Source organism: Macrobrachium nipponense, chromosome 49 (genome assembly GCF_015104395.2).
Source record: "Macrobrachium nipponense isolate FS-2020 chromosome 49, ASM1510439v2, whole genome shotgun sequence".
Taxonomy (NCBI): domain Eukaryota; kingdom Metazoa; phylum Arthropoda; class Malacostraca; order Decapoda; family Palaemonidae; genus Macrobrachium; species Macrobrachium nipponense.
Genome location: NC_087224.1, coordinates 19,102,773 through 19,124,185, shown reverse-complemented (window position 1 = coordinate 19,124,185; position 21,413 = coordinate 19,102,773). Strand labels below are relative to the sequence as shown.

Here is a 21,413-nt window from a genome sequence, read left to right as displayed (position 1 = left end):
ATGTGCCATGTCTTATCTACCCACCTGATGCCCTACCTACTACGCCCCCACCCAGGGTAGACAAAACGGGAGATCCACTCGGATTTTATTATTATAGAAACCTGACATTTCATGGATTCATTCAGTATATAAAAAAACAGCTTTCCTTGGCTTTGGTAAGTTCCTCTTTGGACGAGTGGGTTACGTGCTCTCCTACCGATGCGGTAGTGCGAGTTCGATTCCCTGCTCTGCCAACGTGGAATCAGAGGAATCTATTTCTGATGATTAGAAATTCATTTCTCGAAATAATGTGGTTCGGATCCCACAAAAAGCTGTAAATCCCGTTGCTATGTAACTAATTGGTTCCTAGCCACGTAAAAATATCTAATCCTTCAGGCCAGGCCTAGGAGAGTTGTTAATCAGCTAATTGGTCTGGTTAAACTACATGTTTAACTTGGCTTTAGTAGACATCACCAATACATGAAGAATAATTAGTTATGTGTCCAACTAACTAACCAAATCAATAATGACGTAAATGAATATTCAGATAAGTAAACAACAATGTATTTAAACCAACCGGAAAATATCAAAATAATAAATTTACATAATACTGAACGCATGTTAGTGACATTTTGAGTCCTGTAAGGGTAAATTTATATTAGAAAATATCTTTCTAATAATTTTTCTGAGGAACTCAGTTTTTCAATGTACTTGCTCATGGTGAATAATATTATTCTCAATTTTTCTGACTCCTCTTAACAGTTCATTATTGTCTTGTTGCTACTCTTTTGAAATATGTTTTAATAGATCTGTCTTATTCATGGGTCATCTTTACTTTGTGATTTGCTGCCTCAAAATTCCCACTTCTAACTCTTCACTTGGCATTGCCTTTGAAATGCTGTTTGAAGTAGCCTTTTGCAATAGTCTTGACATATCTAGAGCTGATCATTACAGTGCAAATGCTCTTCCAGCGGCCATTTCAAATAGCAATATCCTTATGGATTACTGACTATTACCTTGTACAAAGCTTTTCGAGATAGACTTGATGAGCAACAATTTTCTTTCCAAACATTCTGCTTTTTTATTAGCCTGTAAAATGCTCTTTGGTGACTGGCTTTTGCTACTGCAAAGATTTCCCGCTGCTATCTGATGACTGCTTTTTGATAACCACCCACATTTTTCAGTGAATTTGATCTTTTGGTTTCAGCCTTCGTCGGGATGAAATATGTCCCTAACGGTGCTTGTTCTGGTAAAATGACCAATTTTAACATTTTTTTTTCAAGCATTAAAGATTTTTACTTTATTTAAGGTATGAATATTGTAAATTTATAGTATAGTTATTGCAGAAGTAGCGCGATCGTCATTTATTTCATACAGATAAAGAAATATATTTTACGGTAAGTGTGTGAAATCAGGGATTAAATGAAATTTTCTGGGAATCTGTGGAATGACCAATTCGTTTAGGAACATTTGATCCTTGAGGGATTATAGTACTAATGACGGAGTAACAGTGATTCACCTACACTGACTCGCGTCGAAAGCTGCCACTGAAAAAAACTATTATGCACTGAAAGCTGCCACTGAAAAAAACCACTCTGCGTCGAAAGCTGCCTCTGAAAAAAACCACTATGCATCGAAAGCCACCACTGAAAAAACCACTGTATGTCGAAAACTGCTGCTACAAAACCATTATGCGTCAAAACGTGTCATTAAAAAAAACCACCATGTGTCGAAAGCTGCCGCTAAAAAAAACCCACTATGCATCGAAAGCCACCACTGAAAAAACCACTATATATGCGTCAAATAACCGCCACTGAAAAAAAACCACTATGCATCGAAAGCTGCCGCTAAAAAAAACCCACTATGCATCGAAAGCTGCCGCTAAAAAAAAACACTATGCATCGAAAGCTGCCGCTAAAAAAAACACTATGCATCGAAAGCTGCCGCTAAAAAAAACCACTATGCATCGAAAGCTGCCGCTCCCCCCAAACCACTATGCATCGAAAGCTGCCGCTAAAAAAAAAACACTATGCATCGAAAGCTGCCGCTAAAAAAAACACTATGCATCGAAAGCTGCCGCTAAAAAAAAACACTATGCATCGAAAGCTGCGTAAAAAAAAACCACTATGCATCGAAAGCCACCACTGAAAAAACCACTATATATGCGTCAAATAAAACCCGCCACTGAAAAAAAAAACACATATGCATCGGAAGCTGCCGCTAAAAAAAAAAAACCCACTATGCATCGAAAGCTGCTTGATAAAAAATAACAAAAAAAAACACTATGCATCGAATTTAGCTGCCGCTAAAAAAAACCACTATGCATCGAAAAGCTGCCACTGAAAAAAACCACTATGCAATCGAAAGCTGCGCCTGAAGAACCCACTAGCATCGAAAGCTGCCTCTAAGAAAAACACTATGCCATCGAAAGCTCCGCTTAAAAAAACCACTATAGCATCGAAAGCTGCCGCTAAAAAACACTATGCTCGAAAGCTGCCGCTCAAAAAAACCTATGCATCAAAAGCTGCCGGTTAAAAAAAACCACTATGCTCTAAAGCTGCCTGATAAAAAAAAACACTATGGCATCGAAAGCTGCCGCTAAAAAAAACCACTATGCATCGAAGCTGCCACGAAAAAACCACTATATATGCGAAATAACCGCCACTGAAAAAAAAAAAAAAAAAAAACCAACTATGCATCGAAAGCTGCCGCTAAAAAAAAAAACCCCACCTATGAGCATCGAAAGCTGCCGATAAAAAAAAACACTATGCATCCGAAAGCTGCCGCCTAAAAAAAACCACTATGCATCGAAAGCTGCCACTGAAAAAAAACCCAACTATGCATCGAAAGCTGCCCGCTGAAAAAAAACAACCCCAACTATGCAATCGAAAGCTGCCTGCTAATAAAAAAAACAGCTATGCATTTTCGAAAGCTGCCTCTGAAGAACAACTATGCATCGAAAGCTGCCACTAAAAAAAAACACTATGGCATCGAAAGCTGCCGCTAAAAAAACCCTATGCACCCCGAAAGCTGCCGCTAAAAAAACACTAATGCATCGAAAGCTGCCGCTAAAAAAAACCAACTAAGCATCGAAAGCTGCCGCTAAAAAAAAAACCCCACTATGCATCGAAAGCCACCATAAAAAAAACCACTAATACATCCGAAACTGCACTAAAAAAAACCACTTGCATCGAAAAGCTGCCACTCCGGAAAAAAAACCACTATGCATCGAAAGCCTGCCGCTAAAAAAAACCCACTACGCCATCCGAAAGCTGCACTAAAAAAAACCACTAGGCATCGAAAGCTGCCTCTGAAGAACCAACTATGCATCGAAAGCCCTGCCACTTAAAAAAAAACCACTAATGCATCGAAAAAGGCTCCTCTGAAGAACCAACTATGCATCGGGGAAAAAAGGCCTGCCCACTAAAAAAAACACTATGCATCAAAAGATGCCGGCTAAAAAAAAACAAACCCACGATGCATCGAAAGCTGCCGCTTAAAAAAAACCACTATGGCATCGAAAGCCTTGCCGCCTAAAAAAACACTAATGGCATCGGAAAGCTGCCTTATAAAAAAAACCATGCATCGAAAGCTTGCCGCTTAAAAAAAACAAAAAACCTATGCATCGAAAGCTGCCTCTGAAAGAAAAACCCACAGCATCGAAAGCTGCCGCTAAAAAAAACAACTAATGCCATTGAAAGCTGAGCCGTAAAAAAACCAAACTATGGCATCGGAAAGCTGCCACTAAAAAAAAAACCACTTAATGCATCAAAACAGCCGCCTCTGAAAGAACCAAAAAAAAACACTATGCACCGAAAGCTGCCGCTAAAAAAAAAACACTATGCAATCGAAAAGCGCCGCTTAAAAAAAAACCCCAACTTAGGATCGAAAGCCGGCCCTCTGAAAGAAAACCCACCTTTTAATGCATCGAAGTGCCGTTAAAAAAAACACAATGCATTGAAAGTGCGCTAAAAAAAAAAAACCATATGGCATCGAAAGCCTGCCACAAAACCGCCACTATGCATCGAAAGCTGCCCCGCTAAAAAAAACAAACCCTATGCATCGGAAAGCTGCCGCTAAAAAAAAACACTATGCATCCGGAAAAGCTGCCCGCTAAAAAAACCCACTATGCATCGAAGCGGCTCTGAAAAGAACCCAATTATGCAATCGAAACGCCACTAAAAAAAACCCACTATGATCGAAAAGCGCCCGCTAAAAAAAACCATATGCATTGAAAGCTCCCGCTAAAAAAACCAACTATGCCATCGAAAGCTGCCTCTGAAAGAAAACCGCACCTATGCACGAAAAGCTTCCACTGAACCCCACTATGCAATCGAAAGCTGCCTTAAAAAACCCACTTGCATCGAAAGCTTCCACTAAAAAACCCACTATGCATCGAAAGCTTCCCGCTAAAAAAAAACCACTATGCATTGAAAGGCTCCGCTTAAAAAAAACCACTATGCATCGAAAGCTGAAAGCTGCGTAAACAAAAAAACCCACTATGCATCGAACAGCTACCGCTAAAAAAAACCCCTATGCATCGAAAGCTGCCGCTAAAAAAAAACACTACTGCATCGAAAGCTGCCACTCGCCGCTAAAAAAAAACCCACTATGCATCGAAAGCTGCCGCTAAAAAAAAACACTATGCATCGAAAGCTGCCGCTAAAAAAAAACAAACTATGCATGCCAGCTGCCGTAAAAAAAACCACTATGCATCGAAAGCTGCCGAAATTACTACTATGCCCAATCGAAAGCTGCCACGAAAAAAAACCCAGTATGCCCATCGAAAGCTGCCCGCTTAAAAAAAAACTAATGCATCAAAAGCTGCCGCTAAAAAAACCACTATGCATCGAAAAGCTGCCAAAAAACTAGAAAAAAGCCCACTTAAATGCATCGAAAGCTGCCCAAAAAAACCCACTATGCACAAATCGAAAAAAAAAAGCTGCCACTGAAAAGAAAAAAAACACTATGCATCGAAAGCTCCCGCCAACTGAAAAAAACCCACATGCATCGAAAGCTGCCTCTGAAGAACCCACTATGCATCGAAAGCTTCCACTGAAAAAACCCACTATGCATCGAAAGCTCCCGCTAAAAAAAAACCCACTATGCATTGAAAGCTCCCGCTAAAAAACCACTATGCATCGAAAGCTGCCGCTAAAAAAAACCCACTATGCATCGAAAGCTGCCGCTAAAAAAAACCACTATGCATCGAAAGCTGCCGCTAAAAAAAACACTATGCATCGAAAGCTGCCGCTAAAAAAAAACACTATGCATCGAAAGCTGCCGCTAAAAAAACACTATGCATCGAAAGCTGCCGCTAAAAAAACCACTATGCATCGAAAGCTGCCTCTGAAGAACCCACTATGCATCGAAAGCTGCCGCTAAAAAAAACACTATGCATCGAAAGCTGCCGCTAAAAAAAACACTATGCATCGAAAGCTGCCTCTGAAGAACCCACTATGCATCGAAAGCTGCCGCTAAAAAAAAAACACTATGCATCAAAAGCTGCCGCTAAAAAAAACCACTATGCATCGAAAGCTGCCTCTGAAGAACCCACTATGCATCGAAAGCTGCCGCTAAAAAAAACACTATGCATCGAAAGCTGCCGCTAAAAAAACCCACTATGCATCGAAAGCTGCCACTGAAAAAACCCACTATGCATCGAAAGCTGCCGCTAAAAAAAAACACTATGCATCGAAAGCTGCCGCTAAAAAAAACCCACTATGCATCGAAAGCTACCGCTAAAAAAAACACTATGCATCGAAAGCTGCCGCTAAAAAAAACACTATGCATCGAAAGCTGCCACTGAAAAAAAAAAACCCCCACTATGCATCGAAAGCTGCCGCTAAAAAACCACTATGCATCGAAAGCTGCCACTGAAAAAACCCACTATGCATTGAAAGCTGCCGCAAAAAAAAACACTATGCATCGAAAGCTGCCACTGAAAAAAACCACTATGCATCGAAAGCTGCCGCTAAAAAAACCACTATGCATCGAAAGCTGCCACTGAAAAAAACCCACTATGCATCGAAAGCTGCCGCTAAAAAAAAACACTATGCATCGAAAGCTGCCGCTAAAAAAAACACTATGCATCGAAAGCTGCCGCTAAAAAAAACACTATGCATCGAAAGCTGCCTCTGAAGAACCCACTATGCATCGAAAGATGCCACTGAAAAAACCCACTATGCATCGAAAGCTGCCGCTAAAAAAAAACACTATGCATCGAAAGCTGCCGCTAAAAAAAAACACTATGCATCGAAAGCTGCCACTGAAAAAACCCACTATGCATCGAAAGCTGCCGCTAAAAAAAACCACAATGCATCGAAAGCTGCCGCTAAAAAAACCACTATGCATCGAAAGCTGCTGCTAAAAAAACCCACTATGCATCGAAAGCTGCCACTGAAAAAAACCCACTCTGCATTGAAAGCTGCTGCTAAAAAAAACACTAAAAACATCTGTGCATGAAGCTGCCGCTACAAAAAAAAAAACACTATGCATTTCGAAAGCTGCCGCTAAAATAAACTATGCATCGAAGCTGCCGCTAAAAAAAAAACACTATGCATCGAAAAGCTGCCTCTGAAGAACCACTATGCATCGAAAGGCTGCCATGAAAAAAAACCCACTATGCATCGAAAGCTGCCGCTAAAAAAAAAAAACCACTATGCATCGAAAGCTGCCGCTAAAAAAACCACTATGCATCGAAAGCTGCCTCTGAAGAACCCACTATGCATTGAAAGCTGCCACTGAAAAAAACCACTATGCATCGAAAGCTGCCGCTAAAAAAAACACTATGCATCCGAGCTGCTAAAAAAAAAACCCACTATGCATCGAAAGCTGCCCGCTAAAAAAAAAACACATGCATCGAGTGCTATGAAGAACCCACTATGCATGAAAAGTTCCACTGAAAAAAACCACTATGCATCGAAAAGCTCCCTAAAAAAAAAACACTATGCATTGAAAGCTGCGCCTAAAAAAAAACAATATGAATCGAAAGCTGTTCTCTGGAAGAACCACTATGCATCGAAAGCTGCCACTAAGAAAAAAACCACTATGCATCGAAAGCTGCCGCTGAAAAAAACCCACTATTGCATCGGAAAGCTTGCCGCTAAAAAAAAAACTATCTCGAAAGCTGCCGCTAAAAAAAAACACTATGCATCGAAAGCTGACACTGAAAAAACCCACTATGCATCGAAAGCTGCCGCTAAAAAAAACACTATGCATCGAAAGCTGCCACTAAAAAAAACCCACTATGCATTGAAAGCTGCCGTAACCCACATGCATCGAAAGCTGCCACTGAAAAAACCCATATGCATCGAAAGCTGCGCAAAAAAAAAACACTATGCATGAAAGCTGCGCTAAAAAAAAAAACCACTATGCATCGAAAGCTACACTGAAAAAACCACTATGATCGAAAGCTGCCGCTAAAAAAAACCACTATGCATGAAAGCTGCCGCTAAAAAAAAACACTATGCATTTAAAGCTGCCACTGAAAAAACCCACTATGCATCGAAAGCTGCCGCTAAAAAAAACACTATGCATCGAAAGCTGCCGCTAAAAAAAACACTATGCATCGAAAGCTGCCTCTGAAGAACCCACTATGCATCGAAAGCTGCCACTGAAAATACCCACTATGCATCGAAAGCTCCCGCTAAAAAAAACACTATGCATCGAAAGCTGCCGCTAAAAAAACCACTATGCATCGAAAGCTGCCTCTGAAGAACCCACTATGCATTGAAAGCTGCCACTGAAAAAAACCACTATGCATCGAAAGCTGCCGCTAAAAAAAAAACCCACTAAATGCATCGAAAGCTGCCGCCTAAAAAAAAAACACTATGATCGAAGCTGCCAACTTGACTCTTTGACTATGCACGATCCCGTTACACGAAAGTGCCGCTAAAAAAACACTATGCATCAAAATAAATGCATCGAAAGCTGCCGCTAAAAAAACCACTATGCATCGAAGCTGCTATGAAAGAAAAAAAACCACTATGCATCGAAAGCTGCGCCACTGAAAAAACAAAAAACACCTATGCATCGAAAGCTGCCGCTAAAAAAAACAAAACTAAAAAAAATGCACTAGCCACGAAGCTGCCGCTAAAAAAAACCTATGCAAAAAAAACTATCGAAAGCTCCGCTAAAAAAACACTATTGCATCGAAAGCGGCCACGTAAAAACCCGCCACTATGACATCGAAAGCTTCCGTAAAAAACCCCCTAATTCAATCGAAAGCTGCAAAACATTGAAATAAAAAACCAAAACCAATATGGCTGAAAGCTGCCGGGAAAAACCCACTATGGCCATCAAAAGCTGCCATGGAAAAAACCTATGCCTCGAAAGCTGCCGGGGCTATTTAAAAACAAACTTAAAAAAACATGCCCGAAAGCTGCCGGCTAAAAAAACACTATGCACGAAAGCTGATGAAAAAACCACTATGCATAGAAAGCTGCGCTAAAAAAAACACTTGCATTCGAAAGTGCCACTAAAAAAAACCCACTATGATCGAAGCTGCCGCTAAAAACCACTATGCATTTAAAGCTGCCATGAAAAAACCCACTATGCATGGAAAGCTGCGCAAAAAACCTATGCATCGAAAGCTGCCGTAAAAAAAACTATGCATCCCGAAAGGCCCGGCTCCAAAAAACGAGCTGCCGCTAAAAAAAACAGCTAAAATGCAATCGAAAGCTAAAGCCGCTTTAAAAAAACACTATGCATCGAAAGCTGCCGCAAAAAAACACTAGGCATCGAAGCTGCCTCTGAAGAACCCACTATGGCATCGAAAGCTGCCACTGAATACCCACTATGCATCGAAAGCTCCGCTAAAAAAACAACCTATGCATCGAAAGCTGCCGCTAAAAAAACACTATGCATCGAAAGCTGCCTCTGAAGAACCACTATGCATCGAAGCTGGCCACTGAAAAAACCCACTATGCCATCGAAGCTGCCGCTAAAAAAAAACACTATCATGCGAAAGCTGCCGGCTAAAAAAACCCTAATGCATCGAAAGCTGCCTACTGAAAAAAAACCACTATGCTCGAAAGCTGCCGGGCTAAAAAACCACTATCATCGAAAGCTGGCCGCTAAAAAAAAAACCCCCTATGCATCGAAAGCTGCCTCTGAAGAACCCACTATGCATCGAAAGCTGCCCTGAAAAAACCACTATGCTCGAAAGCTGCCGCTCAAAAAAAACCACTATGCAATCGAAAGCTGCCGCTAAAAAAACCCTATGCATCGAAAGCTCCGCTAAAAAAAACACTAGCTTCGAAAGCGGCCACGTAAAAGAACCGCACTATGCATCGGAAGCTGCCGCTAAAAAAAACACTATGCTCGAAAGCTGCCACTGAAAAAACCCACTATGCATCTAAAGCTGCCGCTAAAAACACCACTATCATCGAGAAAGCTGCCAACTTGAAAAAACCCACTATTCATCCGAAAAAGCTGCCGCTGAAAAAAACCTAGCATCAAAGCTGCCGCTAAAAAAAACCACTTTTAAATGCCTCGAAGCGCCAACTGGTCAAAAAAAATCCACTATGCATCGAAAGCTGCGCTAAAAAAAACACACTATGGGCATCGAAATGCTGCCGCTTAAAAAAAACCACTATGCATCGAAAGCTGCGCTAAAAAAACCTAAATGCATTTAAGCTGGGGCCACTGAAAAACTCCACCTATGCATCGAAAAAAAGCTGCCGCTAAAAAAAAAAAACCTATGCATCGAAAGCTGCCGCTAAAAAAAACCACTATGCAATCGAAAGCTTTGCCGCTAAAAAAAACACCTAAAAAAAATGCCAACTAAAGCTGCGCTAAAAAAAAACCTATTCATGAAAGCTGCCGCCTAAAAAAAAACACTATACATTGAAAGCTTCCACTGAAAAAACCCACTATGCATCGAAAGCTACCACTAAAAAAAACCACTATGCATCGAAAACTGCCACTGTAAAAACCACTATGGTTCGAAATAAGAATAAAATAAATTCGGCGAACGAGATAAAAGAAAAAAATTAAGGTAAACGAAAGAAACAAAATAAAAGGTTATAAGAAAAAATACTTATGGTGTTATATTTCGGTTTAGCATACACTGCTAATTACACCATTCCATTTTTTTACATTAGAGTCCTGTAAGGGTAAATTTATATTAGAAAATATTATCTTTCTAATTGCATAATAATTTTTCTGAGGAACTGAGTTTTTCAATGTACTTGCTCATGGTGAATATTATTCTCAATTTTTTTTTACCCCTCTTAACAGTTCATTATTGTCTTGTTGCTACTCTTTTGAAATATGTTTTAATAGATCTGTCTTATTCATGGGTCATCTTCACCTTGTGTAGTGCTGCCTCAAAATGCCCACTTCTTACTCTTCACTTGGCATTGCCTTTGAAATGCTGTTTGAAGTAGCCTTTTGCAATAGTCTTGACATATCTAAATTGATCATTACAGTGCAAATGCTCTTCCAGCGGCCATTTCAAATACCAACATCCTTATGGATTACTGACTATTACCTTGTACAAAGCTTTTCGAGATAGACTTGGAGAGCACCAATTTTCTTTCCAGACATTTTCCTTTTTTATTAGCTTGTAAAATGCTCTTTGGTGACTGGCTTTTGCTACTGCAAAGATTTCCCGTTGCTGATAACTGCTTTTTGATAACCACCCACATTTTTCAGTGAATTTGATCTTTTGGTTTCAGCCTTCGTCGGGATAAAATATGTCCCTAACGGTGCTTGTTCTGGGAAAATGACCAATTTTAAAATTTTTTTTTTCAAGCATTAAAGATTTTTACTTTATTTAAGGTATGAATATTGTAAATTTATAGTATAGTTATTGCAGAAGTAGCGCGATCGTCATTTATTTCATACAGATAAAGACATATATTTTACGGTAAGTATGTGAAATCAGGGATTACATGAAATTTCCTGGGAATCTGTGAAATGACCATTTCGTTTAGGAACATTTAATCCTTGAGGGATGGTACTTAAGACGGAGTAAAAGTGATTCACCTACACTGACTCGCGTCGAAAGCTGCCGCTTAAAAAACCACTATTTATGCGTCAAAAACTGCCTCTGGGAAAACCACTATACGTCAAATAACCGCCACTGAAAAAAAACCACTATGCGTCAAATAACCGCCTCTGAAAAAAACCACTATGCGTCAAATAACCGCCACTGAAAAAAAACCACTATGCGTCAAATAAACCGCCAACTGAAAAAACAATCCACTAAAAAAAAATGCGGCAAATAACCGAAAACTTAAAAAACCACTATGCGTCAAATAACCGCCTCTGAAAAAAAACCACTATGCGTCAAATAACCGCCTCTGAAAAAAACCACTATGCGTCAAATAACCGCCATGAAAAAAAAACCACGAAAAAAAAAAAGGCCGACAAATAACCGCCTCAAATGAAAAAAAACCCCACTATGCGTCAAATAAAACCGCCTCTGAAAAAAAAAAACCACTATGCGTCAAATAACCGCCAAACTGGAAAAAAACCCCCCAAAACCCTAAATTTGGGCGTTCCAAATAAACCGCCACTTGGAAAAAAAACCACTATGCGTCAAATAACCGCCTCTGAAAAAAAACCACTATTGCGTCAAAGTAACCGCCACCCTGGAGAAAAAAAAAACCACTATGCGTCCAAATAAACCGCCACTGGAAAAAAAACCAACCTACGCGTCAATAAAAACCAGCCTCTGAAAAACCCTATGCGTCAAATACACCGCCTCTGAAAAAAACAACTATGCGTTCAAATAACCGCCCTCTGAAAAAACCACTATGCGTCAAATACCGCCACTAGGAAGAAAGAACCACTATGCGTCAATACCTCCCACTGAAAAACCACTCTGCTCAAATAACCGCCTCTGAAAACACCACTATTGCGTCAAATACCCCCGCCGCTGAAAAAAACCACTATGCGTCAAATAACCGCCACTGAAAAAAAACCACTATGCGTCAAATAACCGCCTCTGAAAAAAAAAAAACAACTATGCGTCAAATAACGCCTCTGATAAAACAACTATGCGTCAATAACCGCCTCTGAAAACCACTATGGCGTCAAATAACAACGCGCCTACTGAAAAAAAACCACTATGCATCAAATAACCGCCTCTGAAAAAAAACCACTATGCGTCAAATAACCGCCACTGAAAAAAAACCACTATGCGTCAAATAACCGCCTCTGAAAAAAAAACACTATGCGTCAAATAACCGCCACTGAAAAAAAACAACTATGCGTCAAATAACCGCCTCTGAAAAAAAAAAAACCACTATGCGTCAAATAACCGCCTCTGAAAAAAACCACTATGCGTCAAATAACCGCCTCTGAAAAAAAACCACTATGCGTCAAATAACCGCCTCTGAAAAAAAACCCACTATGCATCAAATAACCGCCTCTGAAAAAAAACCACTATGCGTCAAATAACCGCCACTGAAAAAAACCACATGCGTCCACATAACCGCCTCTGAAAAAAACCACTATGCGTCAAATACGCCTCTGAAAAAAACCACTATGCATCAAATAACCGCCTCTGAAAAAAACCACTATGCGTCAAATAACCGCCACTGAAAAAAAACCACTATGCGTCAAATAACCGCCTCTGAAAAAAACCAAAAAACCTATGCGTCAAATAACCGCCCTGAAAAAAAAACACTATGCATCAAATACCGGCTCCCTGAAAAAAACACCTATTGGCAAAAAAAATCCAAAATTAACCTGGCCCTCTGAAAAAAACCACTATGCGTCACTAACCGTCTCTGAAAAATGCACTTTGCGTCCAATAACCGCCTCTGAAAAAGAAACCACTCTGCAGTCAATCGCCTCTTAAACCCACTCTGTCTTCCAGTAACCGCCACTGAAGAAAACCCTATAGCGTCAAATAACCGCCTCTGAAAAACCCTTATTCGTCAAATAACCGCCATTGGAAAAAAACCCTATTGGCGTCAAATACCTCCCTGGACTATGCGTCAAATAACCGCCACTGGAAAAACCACTAGCTCAAATAACCTTCCACTGGAAAAAAAAAAAAACCACTATGCGTCATAAACCGCTCTGGAAAAAAAAACAAACCCACTATTCGTCAAATAACCGCCACTGGAAAAAAAACACCATTTATGCGTCTCAAAATAAACCGCCTCTGAAAAAAAAACCACTATGCGTCAAATAACCGCCAATGGAAATGAAAAAACACTCTGCGTCGAGAGCGCCGCTAAAAAAAACCCACTATGCATTGAAAGCTGCCGCAAAAATAAAACCACTCTGCGTAAATAAACCGCCTCTGAAAAAAAACCAATTTGGTCACACTAACCGCCCTCTAGAAAAAAAAACCCACTCTGCGTCAAAATAAACGCCTCTGAAAAAAACCACTATCGCGTCCAAATAACCGCCCACTGGAAAAAAAACCACTATGCGTCAAATAACCGCCTCTGAAAAAAACCACTATGCGTCAAATAACCGCCACTGGAAAAAAAAACCACCTGCGTCAACTAACTGCACACTGGAAAAAAAACCATATGCGTCAAATAAAACGGCCTTCTGACAAAAAAAACCACATGCGTCAATAACCGCCACTGGAAAAAAAACCACTCTGCGTCAAATAACCGCCACTGGAAAAAAAACCACTATGCGTCAAATAACCGCCACTGGAAAAAAAACCACTCTGCGTCAAATAACCGCCACTGGAAAAAAAACCACTCTGCGTCAAATAACCGCCACTGGAAAAAAAACCATTATGCGTCAAATAACCGCCTCTGAAAAAAAACCACTATGCGTCAAATAACCGCCACTGGAAAAAAAACACTCTGCGTCGAGAGCTGCCGCTAAAAAAACCCACTATGCATTGAAAGCTGCCGCTAAAAATAAAACCACTCTGCGTCGAAAGCTGCCGCTAAAAAAACCACCTGCATTGAAAGCTGCCGCTAAAAATAAAACCACTCTGCGTCGAAAGCTGCCGCTAAAAAAAAACACTATGCATTGAAAGCTGCCGCTAAAAAAAAAAAACACTAGCAGTGAAAGCTGCCGCTTAAAAAAAAACAAATGCATGAAAGGGGCCCCACTCATAGGCATTGAAAGCTGCGCTTTAAAAAAAACACTATGCATTGAAAGCTGCCGCTAAAAAAAAACACTATGCATTGAAAGCTGCCGCTAAAAAAAATCACAATGCATTGGAAGCTGCCGCTAAAAAAACCCACTATGCATTGAAAGCTGCTGCTAAAAAAAACCCACTATGCATTGAAAGCTGCTGCTAAAAAAAACCCACTATGCATTGAAAGCTGCCGCTAAAAAAAACCCACTATGCATTGAAAGCTGCCGCTAAAAAAAACCCACTATGCATTGAAAGCTGCCGCTAAAAAAATCCTATGCATTGAAAGCTGCCGCTAAAAAAAACACACTATGCATTGAAAGCTGCCTCTAAAAAAACACTATGCATTGAAAGCTGCCGCTAAAAAAACCCACTATGCATTGAAAGCTGCCACTAAAAAAACCCACTATGCATTGAAAGCTGCCGCTAAAAAAAAACACTATGCATTGAAAGCTGCCGCTAAAAAAAACCACTATGCATTGAAAGCTGCCGCTAAAAAAAAACCACTATGCATTGAAAGCTGCCGCTAAAAAAAAACCACTATGCATTGAAAGCTGCCGCTAAAAAAACCCACTATGCATTGAAAGCTGCCGCTAAAAAAAAACCCACTATGCATTGAAAGCTGCCGCTAAAAAAACAAAAAAATCCTATGCATTGAAAGCTGCCGCTAAAAAAAAACCCACTATGCATTGAAAGCTGCCGCTAAAAAATAAAAAAAACCACCTATGCATTGAAAGCTGCCGCTAAAAAAAAACACTATGCATTGAAAGCTGCCGCTAAAAAAAAACACTATGCATTGAAAGCTGCCGATAAAAAAAACCCACTATGCATTGAAAGCTGCCGCTAAAAAAACCCACTATGCATTGAAAGCTGCCGCTAAAAAAAAAACCACTATGCATTGAAAGCTGCCGCTAAAAAAAACCACTATGCATTGAAAGCTGCCGCTAAAAAAACCCCACTATGCATTGAAGCTGGCCGCTAATAAGAACAACTATGCATTGAAAGCTGCCGCTAAAAAAACCCACTATGCATTGAAAGCTGCCGCTAAAAAACACTATGCATTGAAAGCTGCCGCTAAAAAACCCACTATGCATTGAAAGCTGCCGCTAAAAAAAACACACCACTATGCAATTGAAACTGCCGCTAAAAAAACCAAAAAAAAACTTGCATTGAAAGCTGCCGCCTAACAAAGAACCCACTATGCATTGAAAGCCTGCCGCTTAAAAAAAATCCCAAAAAAAAAAAACCCTTTGCATTGAAAGCTGCCGCTAAAAAAAACCAAACTACGCAAATTGAAGCTTAAACCGGCTTAAAACCCACTATAGCATTGAAAGCTGCCGCGAAAAGAAAAAACCACTATGCATTGGAAGCTGCCACTAAAAAAAACCCACTATGTCAAATTGAAAGTTCTGCCGCTAAAAAAAAACCACTTTGCCTTGAAAGCCGGCCTCTTAAAAAATCCATGCATTGAAAAGCTGCCGCTAAAAAAAACCCAAAAAACCCTATTCTTGAAGGAAAAGCTTGCCGCTAAAAAAAACCCACTATGCATTGAAAGCTCCGCGAAAGCTATGCAAATTGAGGCTTGTCCGCTAAAAAACCCACTATGCATTGAAACCGCTCCGCTAAAAAAAGAAAAACCAAACTAATTGCATTGAAAGCTGCCGCTACTATGCATTGAAAGCTGCCAAAACTAAAAAAACCACTATGCTGAAAGCTCCGCTACTACTAAATGCACTTGAAAGCTGCCGCTAAAAAAACAAAAACCCCACTATGCAAATTGAGAGCTGCCGCTAAAAAAACCCCCACTGCATTGAAACGCTGCCGCTAAAAAAAAACCAACTATGCATTGAAAGCTGCCACTAAAAAAAACCACATGCATGAAAGCTGCCGCTAAAAAAAAAAAACCCACGATGCATTGAAAGCTCGCCGCTAAAAAAAAAATCCCCACTTTAGCATTGAAAAGCTGCAGCTAAAAAAAACCACTATGCATTGGAAAAGATGCCGCTAAAAAAAAAACCCCCACTAGCATTAAAGCTGGCCGCTAAAAAAACCACTACGCATTGAAAGCTTTTGCCCCAAAAAAAAAACCCACTATGCATTGAAAGCTGCCGCTAAAAAAAAAAACACCTATGCATTGAAAGCTGCCGCTTAAAAAAACCATTATTGCAAAATTGAAAGCTGCCAGCTAAAAAAACCAAAAAAAAAAACTATGAATTGAAAGCTGCCGCTAAAAAAAAAAACTTGCATTTTTTGAAAGCTGCCGACTAAAAAAAACCCACTATGCATTGATAAAAGCTGCCGCCTAAAAAACCCCAATAAAAAAAATGCCCATTGAAAGCTGCCGCTAAAAAATCCACTTTGCATTGAAAGCGAGCCGCTAAAAAAAACCTACTCCATGCATTGAAAGCTGCCGCTAAAAAAAAAATCAAAAAAAACCCACTATGCATTGAAAGCTGATTCCCGAAAAAAATAAAAAAAACCCACTATTGCATTGAAAGCTGCCGCCTAAAAACAAAAACCACTATGCATTTGAAAGCTGCCTTGACTAAAAAGAAACCCACTACTGATCGAAAGCCTGCCCCTGCAAAACAAAAAAAAAACCCACTATGCATTGAAAGCTGCCGCTAAAAAAAACAAAAAAAAACCTTATGATGAAAGCTGCCGCTAAAAAAAATCCACTTTGCATTCAAAGCTGCCGCTAAAAAAAACCCAAAAAAAACCTATGCATTGAAAGCTTGCCGTAAAAAAAAATCACCTAAAAATGCATTGTGAAAGCCCTAAAAAAAAGCGCCAAAAAAACCACATGCAATTTGAAAGCTGCCTGCCTAAAAAAAAAAAAACCCAATATGCATTGAAAGCTTGCCGCTAAAAAAAAACCCACTACGCATTGAAAGCTGGCCTGCTAAAAAAACCACTATGCAAAAAATTTTTTTTTTGGAAAAGCTGCCTGCTAAAAAAAACCACTATGCATGAAAGCTTGCCTGCTAAAAAAACCCACTATTGCAATTGAAAAAAAAGCTGTGCTAAAAAAAAACCACCCTATGGGGGGGGGGGCATTCGAAAGCTGCCTACTGAAAAAAAACCCACTATGCAGTTGAAAAGCTGCCGCTTAAAAAAAAAAATCCACTATGGCATTGAAGCGGCCGTTAAAAAAAACCACTAAATGCATTGAAAGCTACCGCTAAAAAAACCCAAAAAAAAACCCTATGATTGAAAGCGCCGCTTAAAAAAACTCCACGAGGCATTGAAAGCTGCCGCTAAAAAAAACCCACTATGAATTGAAAGCTGCCCTAAAAAAAACCACTATGCAAATTGGAAAGCCTGCCGCCTTAAAAAAAAACCAACTATGTGCATTGAAAAGCTGCCGCTAAAAAAAAAACCCATAATGCATGAAAGATGCCGCTAAAAAAAAAACCACTAGGGCATTGAAAAGCTGCCGCTAAAAAAAACCCCACTATGCATTGAAAGCTGCAGCTAAAAAAAAAACCAACTATGCATTTGAAAAGCTGCGCTAAAAAAAAAAAACCACCCCTATGCATTGGAAAGCTGCCAGCCCCCCCTCAAAAAAAAACACCGAGCCATTTGAAAGCCTGACGCTAAAAAACCCACGAAAAGCTGGAAAGCCTGCAGCTAAAAAAAAAACAAACTTGCCATTGAAAGCTGCCCGCCTAAAAAAAACCCACTATGGCACTTGAAAGCTGCCGCTAAAAAAAAAACAACTTGCATTGAAAAAACCCAGCGCCGCTAAAAAAAACCCACTATGCATTGAAAAGCTGGACCGCTAAAAAAAAAACCCACTATAGCCATTTGAAAGCTGCCGCTAAAAAAAACCCACTATGCATTGAAAAGCTTGCCGCTAAAAAAAAACCAACTATGCAATTGAAAAAAAAAAAAAAAAAGGCCTTTTTTTTTTTTTTTGCCGCTAAAACAAAAAAAAAAACCACGATGCATTGAAAAGCTGCCGACTAAAAAAAACCCAACTATGCATTGAAAGGCCTGCCTAAAAAAAAACCCCACTATGCATTTCGAAAGCTGCCGCCTAGAAAAAAAAACCAAACTATGCATTGAAAAAGCTTGCGCTTAAAAAAAACTCCAAAGCATTGGAAAAGTCTGCCGCTAAAAAAAAACCACTACGCATGAAAGCTGCCGCTTAAAAAAACCCACTATGCATTTGAAAAGCTGGCCGCTAAAAAAACCCACTATGCATTGAAAGCTGCCCGGCTAAAAAAAAATCCCACTTTAGGCATTGAAAGCTGCCGCTTAAAAAAAAAAACCCAATACGACATTGAAAAGCTGCCGCTAAAAAAAACCCACTATGCCATTGAAAGCTTGCCGCTAACAAAAAACCCACTATCATTGAAAGCTGCCGCTAAAAAAAAAACCACTATGCATTGAAAAAAAAGCTGCCGCCCTAAAAAAAACCCACTATGCATTGCAAGCTGGCCGATAAAAAAAACCAAAAAACCCACTATGGCATTGAAAAGCTGCCAGCTAAAAAAAAAAACCACTATGCATTGAAAAGCTGCCGCTAAATAAAAAAAACCCACCTATGCATTGAAAAGCTTGCCGGCTAAAAAAAAACCACTATGGCATTCGAAATGCTGCCGCCTAAAAAAACACCAATTTAGCATTGAAAGATCTGCCGCTAAAAAAAACCCACTAGTGCATTGGAAAGCTGCCGCTAAAAAAAAAAACAACCACTATGGCAATTGAAAGCTGCACCGCTAAAAAAAAAAAATCCATCTTTAGGCATTGAAGAAAGCTGCCGCCTAAAAAAAAAACCCACTATGCATTGAAAGCTGCCGCCTAAAAAACAAAAAAAAACTACTATGCATTGAAAGCTGCTACCGGCTAAAAAAAAAAAACCAACTATGCATTAGGAAAGCTGTCCACTCAAAAAAAACCCACTTATGGCATTTGAAAGCTGCCGCCTAAAAAAAACCAAAAAAAAAAAACTATGCATTGGAAAGCTGCCGCTAAACAAAAAAACCCCACTATGCATTGAAAAGCTGCCACTAAGAAAAAAAACCACTATGCATTGAAAGCTGCCGCTAAAAAAATCAAAAACTATTTGCATTGAAAGCTGACCGCTAAAAAAAAACCTCACTACACATTGAAAAGCTGCCGTCTAAAAAAAACCACTATGCATTGAAACGCTGCGCTAAAAACCTTCAAAAAAAAACTAAACCCACTATTTGGCATGAAAGCTGCCGCTAAAAAAAACCACTACAGCAGTTGAAAGCTGCCTGCTAAAAAAACCCACCCACTGCATCGCAAATTGAAAGCCACTGAAAAAAACTATGATTGAAAGTGCCGCTAAAAAAAACCCAACTATGGCATTGAAAGCTGCCGCTAAAAAAAATCCACTATTTGAATTTGAAAGCTGCCTGGCTAAAAAAAACCCCACTCAGCATACATTCAAAGCTGCCACTTGAAAAAAAATCCTACCTATGCCATTTGAAAGCTCCGCTAAAAAAAAACACTATGCATAAAGCTGCCGCTAAAAAACCCCCCTATGCACGAAGGCGCCGCTAATAAAAAACCCACTATGCATTGAAGTGCCGCCTAAAAAAAAACTCAACTATGCATTGGAAAGCTGCCGCTAAAAAAAAACCACTACGCATTGAAAGCTGCGCTAAAAAAACCCAACTATGATTGAAAGGCTGCCGCTAAAAAAACCCTAGTGGCATTGAAAGCTGACGTAAAAAAATCCCTATGCAATTGAAAGCTGCGCTAAAAAAAACCCCTATGCATTGAAAGTCCACTAAAAAAACCCACTATTGCAATTGAGAGCTGCCGCTAAAAAAAACCCCTATGCATTGAAAGCTGCCGCTAAAAAAAACCACATTCGCATTGAAAGCTGCGCTAAAAAACAAACACTATTGCATTGACGCCGCTAAAAAAACCCACTAAATGCAAGTGAAAAGCTGCCGCTAAAAAAACTCATATGCATTGACAAGGCTGCCGCTAACAAAATAACAACTATGCATTGGAAGCTGCCGCTAAAAAAAACCCACTATGCATTGAACTGCCGCTAAAACACAAACCACTATGCAATTGAAAGCTGCCGTAAAAAAAATCCACTTTGCATTGAAGGCCTGCAGCTAAAAAAAAAACCCACTATTGATTTGGAACAGCTGCCGCTAAAAAAACACTTATTTGCATTGAAAGCTGCCGCTAAAAAAAAAACACTATTTGCATTGAAAGCTTGCCTGCCTAAACAAAAAACCCCACTATGCACTTGAAAGCTGCCGCTAAAAAAACCACCTGATGCATTGGAAAAAAAAGCTGCCGCTAAAAAAAACCCACCCTATGGCATTGAAAGCTGCACTAAAAAACCACTATGCATGAAAAAAGCTGCCGCCCTTATAAAAAAAAAACTATTGCATTGAACAGCTTGCCGCTAAAACCCACTTAAATGCCATTGAAAACTGCCGCTAAAAAACCCACTATGCATTGAAGAGCGCCGGCTTAAAAAATCCACTTTTTCATTTGAAAGGCTGCGTAAAAAAAACCATACACATTGAAAAAAGCTGCCGCTAAAAAACCCACTCATGGCATTGAACGCTGCTTGCTAAAAAAAACCCCATAAATGCATTGAAGCTGCCGCTATAAAAAAAACCACTATTGCCATTGAAAGGCTTGCATGCTAAAAAAACCCACTAAAAAAAAATGCCCCATAGAAAGCTGCCACTGGGGGGGAAAAAAACACTATGGCATTGAAGGGGGTGCCGCTAAAAAAACAACATATTTGCATTGAAAGCTTGCCGCTAAAAAAAATCACTTTGATTGAAAGCTGCGCCTAACAAAAACCCAATAAAAAAAAAAAATGCCCATTGGAAAGCTGCCATTAAAAAAATCACTTATGCATTTGGTAAAGCGTTGCGCTAAAAAAACCACTAATGCATTAGAAAGCTGTGCTAAAAAAACCACTAAAAAAATGCCCATGGAAAGCTGCGCTAAAAAAAACCCACATTGCATTGAAGCTGCTGTTAAAAAGAAAACCCACTAAATGCATTGAAAGCTTGTGCTAACAAAAAAAACCCACTATGCATTAGAAAGCTTGCTGCTAAAAAAACCACTATGATTGAAAGTGCTGCTAAAAAAAAACCCCTATGCATTGAAGCTGCTGCTTAAAAAAAACCCACATGCATTTGAAAGCTTGCTGCTAAAAAACCCTATCATTGAAAGCTGTGCTAAAAAAAACCCACTATGCTATTGAAAGCTGCTGCTAAAAAAAAAACCCACTAATGCATTGAAAGCCTACTGCTAAAAAAAAAAACCCACTATTGGCATTGAAAGCTGGCTGCTAAAAAAACCCACTAAAAATGCATTGAAAGCTGCTGCTAAAAAAACCCACTATGCA

General features: G+C 39.6%; 1 protein-coding gene across 1 annotated transcript in view; it reads left to right on the top strand.

Annotated features, from left to right (window-relative positions):
- The window catches only part of LOC135205258 (uncharacterized), a 108,495-nt gene that overhangs the window by 23,350 nt on the left and 63,732 nt on the right, over positions 1–21,413 (top strand). The gene's annotated exons all lie outside the window — the stretch shown is intronic.